The 21,927-nt window shown below is 38.4% G+C and overlaps 1 long non-coding RNA gene across 3 annotated transcripts in view; it reads left to right on the forward strand.

Moving 5' to 3' along the window:
* The window catches only part of LOC119472676, a 516,691-nt gene that overhangs the window by 195,570 nt on the left and 299,194 nt on the right, over positions 1–21,927 (forward strand). The window lies entirely within an intron of this gene.

A 21,927-nucleotide genomic window follows, 5' to 3' on the forward strand; every position in this document is an offset into this window, starting at 1 on the left:
TCCACAAAAAAAAAAAAAAAAAAAAAAAAAAAAAAAAAAAAAAAAAAAAAAAAAAAGCAATTCCCTTGCCATGACTTTTAAGGCAAATATTTGATAATAATAAGCTTTTTTTGTATATCTGAAAAGAATTATGAATTTTTAAATCATGAGTGTCTAGAGAATTTTCCTTATTTCTTTTGAGTTCCATTTTTGTCTTTAAACATTTATTTTTCCACTATTTCTACATGTTTCTAGTTAAGGAGTGGAGTCAGATTGATAATGTCATATTATGAAACCTAAAGGTTTCTGTTTTGTTTGTTTTATTGTTAATGTGTTTGAATTTGAACCAGATTATTGTATACTCAAGGGTAGAGATCAGGCTTGATTATTTATCTGTTTTAAATTTTTAGGCACAGGACTTGGCCTATGCAGAACCTTTTACAATGTTTCATTAATGGGGTAATTTTGAAATAGACATTTCAAAAATTAAGAAAGGAGATATTAATGGAAATGCCTTTTTTGGTTAACTTCTCTTTGAACTTAAAGTACATTTATTCAGGGTAAAAACTATGTCTTGGACACTGCTAGATCTTTTACATATTGCTTGGCACGTGGTGGTGACTCAGGGAATATTTATTCCACCCCATTTTCTTATCTGAAGGGAGCTCTCAAGACATCAGTATTTGCTTTCTAGTTGGCATCCAACCTGTAAATCAGAATCATGTCAGATTACTCTTCTTTTTTTCTATTCTCATTTCTCCTGAACACTCTTCACCTCTCCCAAATCAATAAGTAGGAAGAATTCTTTCAACCTGGGCTCAAATGAACCAGAAAGAGTTGGATTTTTTTGTGTGTGTGTTTTACATTGGAAATAAATAAAATCACTCACATATCTTCGTGTTTTCTCCTTCTCATTCCCTACAACACAGCATGCCTTGGGACTGCACCAGAGAAAGGGAGTCATACTGCCAATCTGGTTCTTCTCAGTATTCCCACTATAACTTCAGTTTATACTTCCACGGGCTCTTGAACTTCTTGTTTTCCAAGCTTTGCTCTAAGGCCCACTTCTGCAAAAAAATATTTTTATGAATCAATAGAAGACCCTAGAATTTTCCCTGCATTAATAATTTCTTACTCTTTGATTTTGACAGTATGCTGACAAAGATAATTTTTGTGTTTTAGTAGCATTTGCTCGAGGCAGGTTGATACTTGATACATATGACCTCTGCTACACTCTACAAGGGTAGAATGAAGGAATGCTGTACTTCGTTTTGGTGGTCCTTGTGCTTGATGAATGCAGTCATTTTTATTTTTCTGGTTCTGACTTTCAAATATGGTTTTATCACATTTCATGGACTTCATTGTGACTAATGATTTCCTCTAACATTTATATATTTCCCCAGTATACAGATCTGTGTTCATGTACACACTGACTCTAGTGTCCTCAGACCCATGCTCAGGAGATGAGCAGTTTTTTTTAGCATTTCAATGTGTCAGTTCCCTTGGAAGTGGTACAAGAGATACTTAGGCAACAGGAATTCTGCAGTGAGTCAGAAATGTGATTTCATATTCTTGTAGTATATGTCCATTTGAGTTTCCTTTTTGGCAACAAATGTAAATAGTTTTGTATTTCTAGTAAAAATAATTCATTCTTGTTTTAAAAACATAGAAAATATAAAAAAAGAAAAATAAGGAGACTTTTAAATTCTAATACTTGGAGATAACTATTAGTATTCTGGTATACTTTCTTCCAGAATTTTTTTCTTCTTCGCTTAGCATTCACTCACTAAAACACAGTATATGAGTATACACACACAAACATACACACACACACACACACACACACACAAACATACACAAATATATACATATGTATTCATAGACTTATTACATTTACAAAAAATGTGATCATAGCATGCAGAGATTTTAATCTGTTTCCTCTCAGTAAGATCTTTCATCTACCTCTGAATCAATGTGCCTCTGTTTAAGCAATTATTTTTACCATTTGGCTCATTTACTATCTAATCATGGTTTTCTTCTAAGGCTTTTCTGTGTTTATGATATACTATTTTGTAACACCTCTTTGCTAAGGGTGTTACAAGATGCAATTTGTAACTGTTTTAAATGGAAACCCCGAAAAGGTGTAATAGAAATATGAAGACAAGCGAGAAAGAAGGCCAGCAGGCCAGCATGTAAAAATCAAGAAAGGAGGAAGAGACTGTCTGCAGCATGGGAAGTGGGGTTTGCCTCATGTGCTTTAGGAATCATAGGATCTCAGCTCCTTGGTTCTCAAACAAACAAAAAGTTAGCTGACTTAACTCTATATAGGTGGCTCCATGAGGCAGTAATGTCTCCTTACATGAACTCCCCCAGTGCTGGAAGCACTACTGCCTACACATGCAGTGCCTTACATCTGCTCCTGCTGGCCTTGCCACCGTCTTACTTCCCATGAATGCTAAGGGACACTTTATTTCAATGCTAATTTACATGACTTCAAATTGTTTAACATGTTTTTTTGATGCTTCAAAGTCTGGAACTTCTTGGCAAACTATAAATCTTAATGGAAACCAATGTTCTCCCGAAGAGAATGCATCAATGCAGCTTAGCTACTCAATAGAAATAAAACAGAAAATTAGCAGGGAAAGCAATTTGAATGTAGACTTTATGCTGAGGAATAAAGCAAAAGAATAAAATTGTCATGGTATATTTTAGAGGGTCCTGAACACAACAAACTCTCTTAAAAATATAATAAACCTGCTGGTGCAAGAAGCAATGATGTGGACACACACACACACACACACACACACACACACACACACAGATTAGACAGAAAAGAAGCTCAATATTCAATATGAACACAGGGATAAGGTGGGGGAGTGTCGTCATTCTGTTTCACTGAGCGTATCATAAGAGGATTCTGAATGTGTGTTTCTCAGCAGTGGAGAAGAGATCTGCCTCTGTTCTCTTTACAGGGAATGCCTTATTCCACAATGATACCAAGGTAAGAGTTCTGGGACACTTTGATGTGCCCTAGAAGGAGCTATATAAATTCACAAAGCAGTAGACACTCTCTTAATTGGCATGCACAAAGCTGACTCATCCTATTAACCAATGCTCTTAACTCTGTCTGTAAAACATATGGACTGAAGCCCCCCCCCACCACCCACAGTAGGCTACTCTTTAGTTTACCACCCACACAGATCTAAAAAGTCCATTAGGTTTATACTAGTTGAATTTACTATTTTAATAGTACATCTCAATTAAACTATGTAATATAATGAAATATAACTGTGAAAAGAGTTTGTCTATGAAAGCAAAGTTAAATGTTATGTAAAGGTTTGATAAATTATAAAATATTCCTGTTGTTTTAGGTGTGAATAAGATGACTATAAGATATTAGGAAAATCATGAGCTCATCCCACTACCCATATTGTTCCTCAAGGAGACTTACATTCTATCAGCTTTAAAGAAACTGAAATGAGATGTTATAGATATCACATTATAAGTGTGATTTATGCAAAAACAAACAAAATGGCATGAAACTCTAAACACTGATCACCAATCCGAAAGTGAAAATTAACTAATAAAAAGATTGGTGAATTAATCTTTTTAGTGAAAATAAGATTTTAAAATCATATGTATTTCATATATGTATGTAATTTTAAAACTGGTTATCTGACTTAGTGGACTATTTTGATTAATGACTATGGTATTCTACACTATTTCATTAAATTCTCTGTGTTGGTCACCTATGAAACAGACAAGTTTTTCAGAGCAGTCTCTATAATGCTATTTCCATTCCTAAGGCTAAATTTTTAGCTTGATGCAGACAGGGAGAATGAGCCTTCAGTTTTTATTCACATTAATATATAGAGAGTGAGAGGCCCTGCTGGACTTGCAAGAGTTATTTCAGCATTTAAAAATGCCACATCTGCTGTGTGCGGTGACTCACATCTTTAATCCTGACACTTTGGGAGGGTGAGGTGGAGAGATTACTTGGCCCAAAAGCTTGAGACCAGCCTGGGCAAAATGACCCCAAAAAACCCCAAATTGCCAGGCATGGTGGTACGTGTCTGTAGATCCAGCTACTGAGGAGGCTGAGGTGAGAGGATCACTTGAACCAAGGAGTTGGAGGCTGCAGTGAATCCTCATTGTGCTACTGCACTCCAACCTGGGCAACAAGGCTGTCACAAAAAAAATTTTTTAAAAAATAAGTAAAGGAGAAAGAGGCCATTTCAGAAATGAAGACTAAATTATATGAAACAAAATAGTCACGGTTTGAAGAATGATTAGGAACATAACGGTTAGAACTGAGATAATAAGAAAAAATTAAACTATTTTAAAAGTGGATATAGATAATTTAGAGGGGAGGCAAAGCAAATGTAACATTTCTTTTTTTTTTTTTTTGAGACATAGTCTCACATTGTCCCCTGGGCTGGAGTGCAGTGGCGCAATCTCTGTTTGCTGCAACCTCTGCCTCCCGGGTTCAAGTAATTCTCCTGCCTCAGCCTCCCAAGTAGCTGGAATTACAGGTGCCCGCCACCACACCCAGCTAAGTTTTTGTATTTTTAATACTGATGAGGTTTCACCATGTTGGCCAGGCTGGTCTCAAACTCCTGACCTTGTGATCCACCCGCCGCAGCCTTCCAAAGTGCTAGGATGACAGGCATGAGCCATTGCCAATGTAACATTTCTATAATTGCAATTCCCAAAGAAGAAAATGAACACATTGGAACAAAACAAACATTTAAACTATAATTCATGACACCTTTCTTGAAATGAGATTTAATTGTATACATTAAAAGTCAAAATTGACCCCAAATTGTGAACACTGACCTATTACAATATTTGATTTTGAAAATGAAGCAACTATCTTTATCATAGCCAGGCAAAAAGGACGTTCTTTTGAAAGAAAAGTTGTGCTTTGGTTTGAATGTTGGTCCCTTCCCAAATTAATGTTGAAATGTAATTGCCATTGTAATAATATTATGAGGTGATACTTTTAAGAGGTGATTAGACCATGAAGACTCTGTCCTCATGAGTGGGTCAATGGTGTTATCATGGGAGTGGCTTCCTTATTGTGGGAGTAAGTTCCTTGTAAAAGGACAAGTTCAGTCCCCCTTTGTCTGTCTTTCTCTTTGCCCTTTTGCCATATGATGCTTCCAGCATGTTATGGCAGAGTGAGAAGACCCTCCTCAGGTGCTGGTGTATTGATTTTGGGCTTTCTAGCCTCCAGAACCATGAGAAATAATTTATATTCTTTACAAATTACCCAGTGCATGATATTCAGTTATAGCTGCACGAACCAGACCAAGATCATCATGAGCTTCTCAACAGCAATGCCTCATGGCAGAAGCCATGGAACTACCTATGAGATACCCAAGGGTAAAAAAGAGTGCACCCAAAACTTTGTATCAAGCTAAGTTGCTCCTCAGTTACTGATATGGTTTGGCTGTGTCTCCACCCAGATCTCACCTTGAATTGTAGCTCCCCAAATTCCCACATGTCATGGGGAAGGACCTGGTGAGAGCTAATTGAATCATGAGGGCAGGTTTTTCCTGTGCTGCTCTCATGATAGGAGTCAGTCCCATGAGATCTGATGGTTTCATAAAGGGCAGTTCCCTTGCACACACTCTCTTGCCTGCTGCCATGTAAGATGTGCCTTTGCTCCTCCTTCACCTTCTGCCATGATTGATTAAGCCTCTTTTTCTTTATAAATTACCCAGCCTTGGGTATTTCTTTATAGCAGTATAAAAATGGACTAATACAATTATAAAGGATACAGACAAATTGTTTTGATTATATCTCGCTGGTAAATTGACCAGAGAATGAGCTTTGCCCAACAAGGAGGACATAGGAAAAGTTGTAAGAAAAAGACTAGTGATGAATATTACATATATTTAATTTTGAAATTCAGATTAAATGAAAGTTAAAGATAAGCATAACAGAATGATAAGTACATTGTAGATGCTCTGAAAATGTAGGAATAATACACTAACAGGAATGGAAGAACGGGAAGCAAACGTGGGAAGTAGTCTAAGATCATTGCTTGTCACATAGGCAATACACATGCGTTATCCTTTAAAGCCAACAAATCAGTTAGCACACGTTTTAGTTTATTTATCTACAAAGAACTTTTTAAAAGAAGAAAACCACAGTAAAAAGTGGGAAAGGAAATAAACAGACACTTTTCAGAAGAAGACACATGTGGCCAAGAAGCATATGAAAAAAGCTCAACATCACTGATCACTAGAGAAAGGGAAATCAAAACCACAATGAGATGCCATCTTACACCAGTCAGAATGGCTTTTATTAAAAAGTCAAAAAATAAACCCATAACAGATACTGACAAGGTTGTGGAGAAAAAGGAATACTACTTATGTACCAGTGGTGAGAGTGTAAATTAGTTCAACCATTGAGGAAAGCACTGTGGTGATTCCTCAAAGCGCTAAAACAGAACTGCCATTCAACCCAGCAAACCCATTACTGAGTATTTACCCAGAAGAATTTAAATCATTCTATCACAAACACACACACACACATATACATACACGTTCATTCCAGCACTATTCACAATAGTAAAGATATGGAATCAACCTAAATGTCCATCAGTAGTAGAATGCGTAAAGAAAATGTGATACATATACACCATGGAATACTATGCGGCCATAAAAAAGAACAGGATTTTGTCCTTTGAAGGAACATGGATGGAGCTAGTCCATTATCCTCAGTGAACTAATTCAGGAACAGAAAACCAAACACTGCATGTTCTCACTTATAAGTGGGAGCTAAATGATGAGACCACATGGACACATAGAAGGGGGCAACAGGCACTGGGGACTACCTGAGAGAGGAGGGTCGGAGGAGGGAGAGGATTAGGAAAAATAAGAGATATTAGACTTAATACTTGGGTGATAAGATAATCTGTACAACAAACCCCCATGACACACAGTTTACCTATATAAAAATCTGCACATGTACCCCTAAACTTAAAAGTAAAAAAAAAAAAGAAAAATATTCATAAATGTTAAAAAACAGTTTTAGCTCATGTAATAGCACAAAGGCAAATATAAAAGGCAGTAGCTGTATTTTTAAAAATTAGATGATGAAGGAAAAGGAAGAGCTTGCAAACTGTTGTTTGTAATAGAAAACTAGTACACAACATCTAAAGGAAAGATGGAATTAAAGACATCATTGTGTAAAAATTAATATAACATTAACTCTGAGAACAAAACAGATAACTTTTTAAATATTAGAAAAACAACCAAAAATAACAAACAAAATAGAGCAAAAAATATCACAGACCACATTGTGAAGATTATGTATACGTATACATATATGTGAACATAATATGAATTAATATTACAGACTAGGGACCATACGTATCTGCTGTATGAATAAATAAAAATAAGCTTACTCACCTATTAATAGAAATTTCAGGCTGGATTACAAAGTACATACAGCTCTCTATGCTGTATACAAAAGAAACGTCTAAAGCCGATTAAGAAAAGCTGAACAAAAGGATGGATTAAGTTATACTAGGAAAATGCAAATAAAGAGATAGAAATGGAGGTCATAATCTTAATATTAAACAAGTTGAGATTCAGGCCAAAGAGCATTAATAATGACAGACAGGAAACTTTATAACGATCAAGGCTATAACTCACAAAAGATGCAATATTTAAGAATATCTGTATAGAAAATTACAGTGGGAGCTTTCATGAAACAGAACCACATCAGACAGAAGAAACTCACTAATAACTGGAGGCTACGACTAACCTTTCTCAGTACAAGTCACATCAAGTAGTTTAAAAGAAACACAAAAAAGCAAGGATAGAGAAGACCTAAGCAACCTATTCAGGTACTTCCTCTGGATATATATCCAGTGAACCCCCTGGCCCCCACTTTTAAAGAGTCCATAGATCTGTAATATAAATCGATCACATATTAATTATATCACAAAGGAAATTTCAATAAATTCTAATGAAATAAAAATAGGATGGCAAAAATGTCTGAAAACAATGCAATGAAATTACAATTTGATATAGAACAAGGCCTTTTCATTTGGAAATAACAAAAATGTTAAAAACAATTCTTAGGTCAAAGAAGAAATGTAAACCAAAATGCAAAATTTAATAATGATGAAAACATATCAGAATTTTGGAATATAACTAAATCATTGCTAAGAAAAAAGTTATAGCCTAAAATATCTTTATCAATTAAAAAAATGAAACAATGAAAATAAACTAACTAGATAGATGACTCAAAAAGCTGGAGAAGAGAACAAGACGGTGTCATTAATAAAAGTAAAACGCATACGCTTTTAGTTAGAATACGTTGCTTCAATAACTTTTCTCTCCCTTTCCTTCCTTTTCCCTTTCCCTTTTTCCTTTCCTTTTCCTTTTCCTTTTATTCTTTTCTCTTTCCTTTTCCCTTCTCCTTCCTCTTTTCCCTTCCCCCCTTTCCCTTCCCCCCTTCCCCTTTCCCTTCCCCTCCCCTCCTCTCCCCCTCCTTTCCCCTTTCCCTTCCCTCCCCTCCCCTCCCCTTATTTTCTCTCCTCTCCCCTCCCCTCCCCTCCCTTCCCCGTCTTTTCCCACCTCTCCCCTCCCCTCCCCTCTCCTCCCCTCCCCTCCCCTTCCCTTCTCTTCTTTTGAGACAGGGTCTTGCTGTCACCCAGACTGTAGTGCAGTGCAGTGTAGTGGCACCATCCTGGCTCACTGCAGCCTCAACCTAATGGGCTCAAGCGATCCTCCCAACTCAGCCTCCTAAGGAGCTGGGACCACAGCCATGCACCATCATGCCCAGCTAATTTTTTTGTTTGTTTGTAGAGATGGGTTCTCCCTGCGTTGCCCAGGCTGATCTCGCACTCCTGGGCTCAAAAGATCCTTCTGCCTCAGTCTCCCAAACTGTTGGAATTATAGGCATGATCCACTGTGCCTGGACTTTGTTGCTTCAAAGGAAAGATTGAAAACAGCACATGTACAGAGAACCAAGTGCGTAGTTGACTCTGCATCCACCCATGTGACACTGTGCAGTTGTCAAACATGAGGGAGGACAATATCTAGGCACTAATGTGGAGTGACATTGTCAATTCAAAAAGGTAAGCTGCAGAGTGGTATAATATAAAAGAGAAGAAAATAAAAATGCATGTTCCTACACTAGTTTTTGCACAAAGAAACCTTGGAGGGACCAAGGAGAAACTAACATAGACGATTTCTTGCAAGGGTCAACGTGACAGCACCAACTGAAGGAGGCCAGGGGTTTCTCTCCCTCTATGCATTTTTAGATGTTTTAATTTGGGGACCATTTTAATATAGCAAAAAACAACAATCTGTACAAAACACGAGAAGATAACAAATATTTTTCTAACGATTGATGTTGAAAAATAAAAAAGATATTTAAGAGTTTGATATCATGGCCACCGCTAACCCTTTGGCGGATGGGCGCAGACAGGAGGGACATCAATGTGATGAAAGGAACCAAACTGCTCTCCTGACAAGTTGAGCGGTCTGGCAACAGATGCTGCTCCATGCTGGGCCTGCTGCCAAGAGTGGACTTGAGTTCCTGGTGGGGACAACAGGCTTCCATCACCCTCAGCTGCCTGTGTTGTTGTGTGTCAGAGAGAGAGGGACGCTAGGTGGCCTCCTGCTGCTCTCTGCTTTTCCTGCATGTTTCTCAGCCTGACAAAGATCAGGTTCCTAATGGGAATGGAGATGGGGGCTGGGAGTTTGCTAAACATTTCATTATTTTACCATGCATGGGCAGTACTTGGATGAATATATTGTCTACGTAGCTACGTTCACCTACATGGTTTGGGAAGATACATTAATCACAGACTGGTGGCTTTTCTCTCTTAGAGATTTGAATCTCTACACAGTAGGACACAAAATATCAAGGAACTCATAAAGCTCTTCAAATGGATATTTATACTTACAATTTTGAGAATGTTAACAGATTTAAATGAAAATATAGTTTTTTTTTTTTTTTTTTTTTTTAAAGAAGACTTCCCTGAGAGACTGCAACTATAAATGCCAAGTTTCAATCCAGACCAATTTTTTTTACAGCTGGGCTGGCAGGTCTTTACAGAGCTCTTGTCAAAACAGGAATCATCAAGAAGCAAACCAAACAAAACAAAAATCCTACCTGCCTTACTGCCTATGCCTCTGGGTGTGGAAATGAAGAAAAACAGCAATATTGCACAATTAGAAAATAGAGCTCCTGGGCAGGGTTGGTGTATCTTCCTGATTCTCCTTCTTTCCTGCCTCCCTCCCGGGAAGACAGGCTTTAGTAAGGCTAAAGAAAGAGTAATCATTTTGTGGATGTAAAATACTGGATCAGGGTTTTTAAGGAGAGGTGATTCATATTAAGAAGAAAAAAATATCCCATGAAATCTCCAATCTGGATCATCTTAATGATGTGACTCATTGTTTAGCATCCTTCTGTGGAGAGGGTGAAGCAAAATCAGAGTATTTGGTGAGGGTTAGTGTTGAATAGAGAGAGAGAGATTAGAGATCAAAAGGGAACCTCATCATGCTGACCTCAGGTGGACTCATCTCTGATGGAAAGTAAAGGACTGGTTTGCACTTTATGCTAGACCTTGCTTGTCTGTTGATATACTCACAAAACAACACACTGTGTGGAAATAGACCGTCCTGGTGGAAGACCAAAGGTGTAACTTACATGGCAATGGACCCCTCCTCCAATCACTCCACAAGCCAGGAAACCTTGGGCTCCGGACTGCAACAGCTGTTTTTTTGAGAGAGAAAGAGCAGAGTAGATAAGTGTCCATCAAAAGAGTTTGTTTTGGGGTGTGGAAAGCAGAAAAATAAAGACTCCCTAAATTTTGATAGACTTGTTTGAGAAGTACATTTACTATTAAAATTTCTCTTAAATCCTTTCTAGAATAAAGTATAAAATAGGAGCTTAAAATTCTTAATAGTATTCCTCAGTTTCTCTCACAGTATCTCCTCCAATCAAGTGAAGAAAACACATAGAAAATAGAGTGGTTATGGAAAGGTATTGTAGTTACCAAGGGAACACCATGGAGGGTGGGGTCAGAGTTCCCTGACTCAACCTGCTCTGTCACAAATCATCTTTCTCAATGGAAAGAGCACAACTCTTTGTTCTCGTAGCATTTTGTTTTTAATTTTTTTAATTTTTTGGTGTGGAGTCCTTTGGGAAAAGAATTTCCCCTCCTCATGATGCCTGCTGCTCCCTGCCTCTTGCCCACTCCCTTCCCCTAGCCAGACTGGTGTCGGTCCAGAAGTCTAGACATAGTAGTGATAGGTGCCTCACGCCTGCAGATTTCTGCCCAAATATGAAACCGACTGGAGAAATCTCTTCCTGTCTCTTCTTGCTAAATGCCTGGCGTCCAATATCTGATTCTCTCCTCTTGATTTGCCACCCCCTAGCACTTATGTGAAGACCTCACTTGTGTGATGAGAACAAGCCTTCCTATCTGGTGTTTTCTCCTCCTGATAGATTCCCTCTCAACTTAGCTATGTTTCCCTGTATCCCCGGAGCCTTTAGGGGACATGGCTTATCAAAACTCTAACCCTTCTCATGCACTTAAAAAGAAAAAACATAGTGGCTACAAACAAACCAGGAAGACCTGGGAATTAAATCGACTAACAAGTGGCAGTTCTGTTGGGATAAAAAAAAAAAAAAAAAGGTGGAAAAGAAAAAGGTTCAGTCTCTTAATTCAACAAGCCTAGCTGAGGTTATTTTGAAAGTCACTGACTTCTGTGGCTGCAAAAGCAGTGTAGACAAAACTAAATTATTATTCCCTTCTTGTTGAGTTTTTCTTATTGAAGTTTCTAGAGCTTAACCCTCTGATGGTAAAACAGCGGCTACAAATAACATTCTTTCCTCTTCAGTAAGGTGGTAGCATTTATTATGAGATGATTTTTTTTTTTCTAAAGAAACTCCAGCACCTTCATCCTCCAGGAGCAAATGTTAGCATAGCTGAGATGTGGAAATTTCTGAATATTTTTTCTCTTTGGGATTTCTGTTAATTATGGGGCCAAACACAGTGCCAGCTCAGACCTTATAGAGCGAAATGGGCTCTATCCCAGTTGCTTTTTAATTCCCTTTTGAATACAGGCTGTGAGAAGAATTTATGTCCTATAATGATTCACATATGAGATATAAAAGTATCCTTTCATTTTTGTTTCGACTCCCTCCCAAATCCACTATCTGCAGTTCTCCCACAGGAATCTTTTAAATCACAAATCTGGCTACTGTCCTTCCCCTATTTATAAACTTCAAAGGCTCCCTATCATCTATAGCAAAGATGGCAAGGATATTTCATCTTACATTCTGATGGACTGAAATTGACTCCCTAGAGTGCCATGCTGAAAGGACTTGGGGCGGCATCTGAGTTCTGTGGGAATGCTGTGATCAATTAGCTGTGTCTGCCATGGACACGGGAAGGGGGAGTGGTGGCGGCTATGTCATGCTTAAAGCACATGATGGAATCTTTGCCGAGACATGTGTGTCTCTCCGTGCGATACTCCACTGTTGAGTAGGACACAGATTCTTTTAGTTTCTTACAAGGGCATATTAGTCTCCAGGCTTTTGTACTGAACTGTTCCTCTACCTGGCTCATTCTCTTTCCAACTTATTTCTCCAGGTTGGTTTTATTTGAATTTCAAGATTGAGTGAGGATTCGTCTCCTTAAAGAATTTTTTTTTCTTTTCTTTGATTGTAGACTGGTGCTATGCTTATTCGATGCCATTGCAGACCACTGTTGCATCCATCTTTGTTCTTAACCCACTGTATTACAATTACCTATGCAGGTATCTGCTTCCTCTATGAAACTATAATGTCTCTGAGGGCAGAAGTATATTAAATGTTCTCATGAATTACCTAGCATAGTGCCCAAGCTCTTAGCCAGCATGTAATAATTTTTTACTGAAAAAAAAGTGAATAAGTGAATGAACAAACAACATATTTCCTACATGTGTGAAAAATAAAATAGAACTTACTGGTCTGTGCATTTTATAATAAGTGTGTAAGTACATGTAAAATAATTATTAAAAACAACAGAGCACTGTTGGATAATTTTAGTCATCTTTTTCATTTGTTGCCATGCATTCATTTCATACTGCAGGGGAAAGAAAATTGTATTTTCTTACCCATCACTAGGTTCAGAGCAGAAGACTCTACAGCAAAAGACAGATTAACAAGAGAAAACATGCAATGAATTTATAAGTTTTATGTGCCAGGGAGCCTTTGTAAGAAAATGAAGGGCCAAAGAAACAGGTAAACTTGTGTATTTTTATGCTTAGTTTTGAAGAGTGGACAGTCATGAAGTAATATGATTGGAAGAGGAAAGGGTATGATGCGATGGAAATAAACTGGATGGAACTTAGTGAGGCTTGTTTGTTCAGATTTCTCTGTGCCTCTGTGTCTTCAGAGATAAGGATGTTCCTTTCCTCCAGGTGTGGGGAGGGCACCTCTTGACTGAGGGTTTTGTGGCCTGCTGTAGGGAGAAGGGGAAGAAGGCGAGTGTGACTGTCCTTCTGCTCTTTCCACAAATGCCAGGATGCTGTATTTTGAGGTATTATGTCCTGAGCTCTATTAGTACATTGATTCAGGCTTAAATTCAAGGTTGTTTTTTCACAACATTCCTAGATTGTTTTGCTATTTTTCATGCTTTTTACTGTTTCTCAAAATGACATTGAAATCTTTACATATATATATATTCACACACACACACACACACACACACATAGATATGTGTAAACAAAAATATAGTTTGTTTGTTTACCACGTGTCCTTACATATGTAGTAAGTGGAATAAAATCTGGATTTTCAGAGTGTTCTACTATATTTATTCACTCATCAATTATTTACTGAGCATCTACTATGTTCAATGTGCAGGGAATACGATGGTAAAAAAACAAACATTATACACAGCCTGGTACAGCTGAAAGCCTGACTTACTCCACCTTAGAATTTTCCCTGTTTTAGTGGGTTGACTAGCTCCCCGTTACCTTGGACCCATCCTACTGAGAAAGAGAATGCAGCCTGGATGCAGTGGCTCATGGCTGTGATCCCAACACTTTGGGAAGCCGAGGTGGGTGGATCACCTTAGATCAGGAGTTTGAGACCAGCCTGGCCAACATAGTGAAGCCATCTCTACTAAAAATACAAAATTAACCAGGTGTGGTGGCATGCACCTGTAATCCCAGTTACTTGGTATCCTCTTGAGAGCAGAGTGAGCAAAGGGTGCTGAGTGTGTAGGAGCATCTATGGCTGAAGATCAGTTAAAATGGATGTTTGGGGGTTGTGGACAAATACACACATTGCCTAGACACACCTCCTCTGGCAGCAACATTAGCAATTATTTAAACCTGTTCTCTTTTTCACTCATAGCTTCTGAATGGCTTCAGAGGAAACCACACTCATGTTTCAGGAGATAGGAATTGATCCCTTGATCTGGACCGGGAAGAAAGAAAAAGAGAAGGTTATAAGTGGCCAAAATTCAGCTAAAATAAATTCTTTAGATTTTAAATTAAATCACCAAGAAAATGAGTTCCAAAGGAAAAGGAAAGGCATAGAGTTTTATTTCCTTAAAAAAAATTAGTCCCTTGCTTAACGATTGCATAGTTTTCATGGTTTTCCTCATCTGAAAGGCATTTGAGCAATTTTAAAACTGTGATTACCTTAACATAGGAGATGCCTCAGATTGGAGAGAGGTTGTCATCTTCAGAACTTCTCTTGCCCCAATTTTGTCTTATCCTGAGTACTTGCTCTAAGAGTCGGGGAGTAAATCCTCAAATATAGTTAATCCCTGTTATATTGTGACGATAATTTTAGTATTGGTACTTTTACCATTCGTCTTCAAAATAACTTTGTGAACAAGGTTTTTATGCTCTATTTAGGGATGAAGAAATGAGGGATTGGAAGGTTGTGCTGTTTGCCCAAAGTGGCCCAATCTGAGGAAGGGGGGTGCTTGCTAGGACTTCAAGTCCTAGGACCCCTGCTGCCCTACAAGGCATGCCCTGGGTCAGCTCCGAGGACCCACCCTGTCCTTTGTCTTTCTCTCACTGGGGATTTTCACTGGGGACAAAGAAGGTGATAGAAGATGTGAAAAGCATATCCTAAGAATGATAGAGCCATATTCAGGTAAGAGGAACCAAAGGAAAATTAGGAGAGTAGCAGGAGATGAAGATACAAAGATAGGTTGGGACTGAAAATTTAAAGTGGCCGAAACGCAAGGCAAAGATTTCCTTACTTCATCAGGCAAGAAGGAGCCATTGAGGGTTTTTGGAAAAGATGAAATAATATTGGAAAATTAATGTAGTGTGTCATGGATTAGATAAAATAACAGATTTAGAGTCAGGGAGAAGAGCTGAGAGAGAAGATGCAATAGTCCAAGCAAGAAGTCCTACTTAGTGTGAACTTGGAAAACAAGTAAACAAGGCTCTGATTGAATATTAGAGAAACATATTTTTGCTAATCACATCTAAATTCTAGCAATGTGTAAAAAACTAGAAGAATGAAACAAACACGGAGTTATTAAAAAAGCTTATGGTAGGATGGTAGGAGATCATCATGGGAGCAATATGTGGAGGTCCTATAAGTGTTACAGAAAGGCTGGGAGAGATGGGAAGAGGACATTTGGGATGTGTGCTGTAACTGAACATGGGCTCCCAGGTCACGCTTCAGCCAGGGACAATGGAGGCATGGTCGTCAGGATCCGAAGAAAAGTGAGATTTTGGTAGGGAGAGAAAGGAAAAAACACAGGTGGCGTTCAGCGCACATGACTAAGGAAGGTGATGTGCAAATAACAACTAAATGGTGGGAGAACTCTTGGGGAAGATGTGTTTGCTTGCGGAAGAATCCTATTTTAAAGTTCCACCTAGTCATCTTGGTAGACATGACTAACAGCCTGTTAGACACATAGAATTAGGATTTGAGGAAGAGTCCAGAGCTGACACTATTGATCCAGGACCCACTCTCTCAGAGGTGACTGTGGGAGCCATGGGCATCACCATGGCTACAGAAACAATGATTGGATTACAGTGTTAGTTTGTATAATAGGATTGACCAAGGAAGAGTCGATCTTGTAAATTTGAGGCAGTGGAAATTTAAATCAGGTGAATTTTTTAAAATGAAAGAGGATTCACAACTTAGCTTATAAAAAATAGGACTCTCTACACATCACTTTATTTTGTCTATGAAGCCCCATGACACAGTGTATGGCTGAGAAACCATATAGAATGTTCTAGAACAAAAACTGGAAAAAAGAAAAAAATATCAGCAAAGAGCTTTTAAACCAAATTGTGGGAAAAGAGGAGTTTGGAAATTGTAAGCTAGTCAGATCAAGTGGCATACATTACTGTTCAGGGGTTATACCAAAAGTCATGGTCAGAAATGGAAAAGGGTTAGTTCAGAAAGGCCCATTTCTGGCTGAGGAGAAGGACTTGCGTAATGGGATATACTTTTCACAAGCATATTAGACTCTGCTTCCTTGAAAGATTCAGGAGTATATTTCCGCTACGCTGGAGATAGCCTTGTATTTTTGCCTTCTTTATACTTTCGTTTTAGGTCAACTCCTGCCTGCTGGAGTGCCATACCCAAGTCTGGATTTTATTTATTTGTCTGTTACTTAATTTACTTATTCACTCCACTCACACCTCCTTCCTTCATCCATTTATCCAGTGCTCATCAAGTTCACACACACAAAAAACTACACACTGTTCCAGGCACCCTGGGGGTACAAACCTGAAAATATTTGTCTTGCTCACAGTTTGCTGTGGGAGACAAAGGTGACTACCTCTGATCGCTGTACAAAAAATAGGTTAAATACTTTGTAGGACGAATACATATCCAATCCCATGTGCCCACGAGGACAGTGTATTTGAAGGTTTCATATAAGAGGTAACATTTTAACTCTGGCTAAAAGGGTGAGTAGGAGTTTGTTCAATTGAGCAGTCAGGTTTAGCCAAGGGTAAAGCCCTTCAGCTGCAGGAAACAGCACATGCAATGAATATGGATGTTTGAAAGGATGTCTATTCAGGAAATGCTGAGTGGGGATCATAGCAGAGTTGTCAGGAGATGAGGCTGAAAAATCAAGCCAGGGTCAAATGAGGAAGGGCCTGTTCTATTACGTGGAATTTAGTCTTCTTTTTGTTCAAACTTGAACCCATTGAAGAGAAACCTTGCTAATTCTACTATACTAATTCTAATGGTTCCCACTGATTATTAATTGATAAAAAATAACAGCCAGTAATCATTGAGTCAGTTTTTATCTTTGGCACTTATAAATCCTCATTGCAATTTGACATGGAAAATAACTTTAAAGGCAACCACCCTGCTACTCGTTAGCGCATTACTGTTGGAATCGATTTGAGCCTAGAGTAGTACTAGAAAATGGCTTCATCTCAACAAGGATAATGTATGTTTAAATCTTCCTTCTTAAGAAAAAACAGCTACTGCCTTTACTATCTTGGGATATTAAAATACCTATCAATATACTCTTGGCCATGAGTGTGACTTAAATTGTTTTTTCCTGAAAAAAATAAGGAATAATATGGATGAAAATCTTAAGAACCATGAGATTTATTTTGTTTTCATTAATTGCATTAATTATGCCAAGACTTTTTTTAAGCAACTATGAAATTATATAGAATGTAATACTTTATATAAAAATAAAATGCCTTGTTGTTGTGTTTAGTACAAAAATACAATGATTCCAGGACCCATTGAGGATTTCCAATCTGAGCTCTGACTGGTCTGTCGTTCGGTTTTTAGACTCTCCGCAGAAACATTTCTTTAAAGAAAAATATCCTCAGCTAAGAAACATGGAGGAATGCCAGGCACTTAGCTGATCTTTGTAAACTGGCAGGCTTGGGAAACCATCTTCCAACTGATTTTCAGACACAGCATTAGCAATCAACAAATATTTTCTGAGCACAGCACATACACATGAAGGTTTTCTTTGAAATAAGATGCTAGAAAAATAGGATGTGCTCTTAAGGGCAATGTTGAACCCTGCTTCTTCTTGGAGATACAATGTACCTACTCCTACTCTTTCATATAGCTCTGTGAAGGCACCATGAACCTTTTGGGGACAAATGGTGTAAGTCAAGTGAATACCCCATGGTGTGTACTCAAAGAGAAAGACACAATTTTAACTATAGATCAGTATTAAGTGTTCCATCATGTATGTGCACATGATCATACATCTTTGTATATGTGTGTATGTATGTATGTGTGTGTATGACTTATTTGGAAACTGAGAATGAAGGTAGTTAGACGGTTGGATTAAAAACAGTGTGAATGAATAGCATCAAAAAGAGTAAAGTACTTAGGATTACATTTAACCAAGGAGGCTAAAGGTTTTGTTCACTGAAAACTATAAAATGTCTGTGAAAGAAATTGAAGAAAACAAATAAATGGAAAGATATCTCTTGTCCATGGACTGGAAGAATTCATATCATATAAATGTCCACATTACCCAAAGTGATCTATAGATTCAATGCAATGCCATTTAAAACTCCAATGGCATTTTTTATTGAAATAGTGAAATGAATACTAAAACACATATGGAACAACAAAAGATCTTAAGGGCCAAAGCAATCTTGAATAATAAGAACAAAGCTGGAGACATCACCCTTCTTGATTTCAAACTATATTACAAAGTTATAGTAATCGACACAATATGGTACTGTATTTTTACATAAATAAAGCATTACATCCTATATACTTTCTTAGTTGCTTAAAGATAGGCACATAGACCAATGGACCAAAATAGAGAACCCAGAAATAAACTCACACATAAATAGTCAATTAATCTTTGACAAGGGTTCCAGGAATACACCATGGAGAAAGGATAGTCTCTAAAAAATTGTGTTAGGAAAACTGAATATCTACATGCAAAAAGAATGAAATTGGATTCTTATCTTACACTACACAAAAATTAACTCAAAATGGATTAAATACTTAGACGTAAGGCCTGAAATTGTAAAATTCCTAGAATAAAACACAGAAAGCTCTGTGGAGGCGAGACCCCGTGGGAGACCCCACAAGTGCCGAGGCAAGGGTCTGAAGCCTCAGCCTGTTCCCATGTGAATACAGAACTAGAAAAGAATTAGAGATATAGTTACATAATTATTCCTATATATAACCATAAATAATCACATATTCATGTGTAATTATAGAAATATATATACTCAATATAACCTTTCAATTTTACTAACTATGATGGGGTTATGAAGCATGCAACTGAGGTTACATTGTGAGCAAAATGATCCTAAGGAAAGATGCTCTAAGCCCTCTGTCACGCCCGCATAAGGGCTGTTGGAGGGCGCCTCGGCTGTGCGTCAGTGTCAGTGCTGGGACAGCACCTCCTATTTAGCTAGCTAGGGAAGGAGATGTCCAAAACATCTGAGAAGTCTCCTTCCTCTGGGGAGTTAGGAGAAAACTCAGCTCCTCCAAGCTCTTGTGGTAGGCCTGACGGCTGTCAGGGAAGCCTGCAAACACCTGGGACTTAACTGTCTCTATGTGATGCTGTGCTTCAGTGGTCACGTCCATGTCTACTTATATGTTCCACTTCTGCACCTGGTTCCTCTTTTTCTTAGAAGATAGAATCAGTAATAGTCATATAAATCTTAATGTCTTTGTTCTTTCGTGACAAGTATGAGAAAAGTGCTGACGCATTAGGTTTCTCCTTGCCTTGGCTACTTGAAAGACCCGGGCCCCTATCTCCAAGACACGTGATTTACCTGACCCTCTCACTGACCAACATTACCTCACCCTACCTACCCTGCCCCCTGCTTTGTACTGCCGGACTCCATGTTTTGGTTGGCAGTGTACCCCTGGCCCAAACTCTTGTTTTCTCTTTCTTGGTGTCTTGTATCTTTTATTTCCACAGTTTCTTGTCTCCACACCTACAGAGAGGAACTCACAGGACCCTGTAGGGCTGGACCCTACAAAGCTCTTTGACATTGGTCTTGAAAATAACTTTTTTGTATATGACCCCAAAAGCATAGACAAGAAAAGCAAAAATAGACATATTGGGATTGAATCAGACAAAAAGCTCCTGCATAGCAAAAGCAAACAAACCAACCACCAACAAAATGAAAATGCAACCTACAAAATGGGAGAAAATATTTGCAAGTTATATATCTGAGAAGGGCTTACTATCCAAAATATATAAGAAACTCATACAACTTAATAGCAAAAAACAAACAACCCACCCTCCAAAAAATCCAGTTTAAAATAGGCAAAGGATGGAATAGATATTTTTCAATGGGAGCTACACAAATGGGAAATAGGTAAATGAAAGATGCTTAACATCAGTAAAAAGATGCTTAACATCATCAGGGAAATATAATCAAAATTACACTGAGGTATTTCCTCACACCTGTTAGTATGACTGTTATCAAAAGTACAAGAGATAAATTTTGTCAATATGTGGAAAAAAGAGAACCCTTGTACACTGTTGGTGGGGATGTAAATTGGTACAGCTGTCAGAAACATTTGAATCAGAGTGACTCCATCTTGAATGGAGGCTGGGTAAAATGAGTCGCAGATGCACTGGGCTGCATTCCCAGGTTAGGCATTCTAAGTCACAGTGGCATCCAGAGGTGTGCCACCACTGCCCTGATGCACCCATTCTGCTGGTGGGCACCAAAAAGGACCTGAGAGCCCAGCCTGACACCCTAGGGTGCCTCATGGAGCAGGACCAGGCACCCATCACACCGCAGCAGGGCCAGGCACTGGCCAAGCAGATCCATGCTGATCTCAGCACAATATACAGGTCACAAAGACCTTGCTGATAAAAAAGGTCGTGGTAAAGAGGCCAGCCAAAACCAAATGGCCATGGAAGTGACCTCTGGTTGTCCTCACTGCTCATTATATACTAATTATAATGCATTAGCATGCTAAAAGACACTTCCACCAGCACCATGACAGTTTACAAATGCCTTGGCAACATCAGAAAGTTACCCTATATGGTCTAAAAAAGGGAGAAATCCTCAGTTCCAAGAATTATCTTTCCAGGAAAACTCATGAGTAATCCACCCTTTGTTTAGCATATAATAAAAAAATAACCATAAAAATAGCCAACCAGAAGCCCTCAGGGCTGCTCTGCCTATCGAGTGGCCATTCTAACTTTCTTAATAAATTTGCTTTCACTTTACTATATAGACTTGCTCTGAATTCTTTCTTGGGTGAGGTATAAGAACACTCTCTTGGGGGTCTGGATCAGGACTGTTTTCTGATAACACAGTCATTAAGGAAAATGGTATAGATCCTCAAAAAATCAAAAACAGAACTACTACTACTGAGTATATATCCAGAGGAATGCATTAGCATGCTGAAAGACACTCCCACCAGTGCCAAAACAGCGTCTTGAAGAGATAGCTATGCTCTCATGTTTTTAGAAGAATTATTCACAGTAGCCAAGATATGGAAACAACCTAAGTGTCCATAGATGGATGACTACATGAAGAAAATAAGGTGTATAACCCAAAGGATTATAAATCATTCTGTTATAAAGACACATGCATACAAATATTCATTGCGGCACTGTTTACAATAGCAAAGACTTGGAGCCAACCCAAATGCTCATCAATGATAGACTGGATGAAGAAAATGTGGCACATATGCACTATGGAATACTATGCAGCCATAAAAAGGATGAGTTCATGTCCTTTGCAGGGACATAGATGAATCTGGAAACCATCATTCTTAGCAAACTGACACAAGAATAGACAACCAAACACTGCATGTTCTCACTCATAAATGGGTGTTGAACAATGAGAACACATGGACACAGGGAGGGGAACATCACACACTGGGGTCTGTTGGGGGATGGGGAGGCTAGGGAAGGGATATCAGGGGGTAGGGAGATTGGGGAGGGATAACATTAGGAGAAATACCTAATGTAGGTGACCGGGGTATGGATGCAGCAAACCACCATGGCATGTGTAT

The sequence above is a fragment of the Cebus imitator genome, unplaced genomic scaffold, assembly GCF_001604975.1.
Source record: "Cebus imitator isolate Cc_AM_T3 unplaced genomic scaffold, Cebus_imitator-1.0 Scaffold6, whole genome shotgun sequence".
Taxonomy (NCBI): domain Eukaryota; kingdom Metazoa; phylum Chordata; class Mammalia; order Primates; family Cebidae; genus Cebus; species Cebus imitator.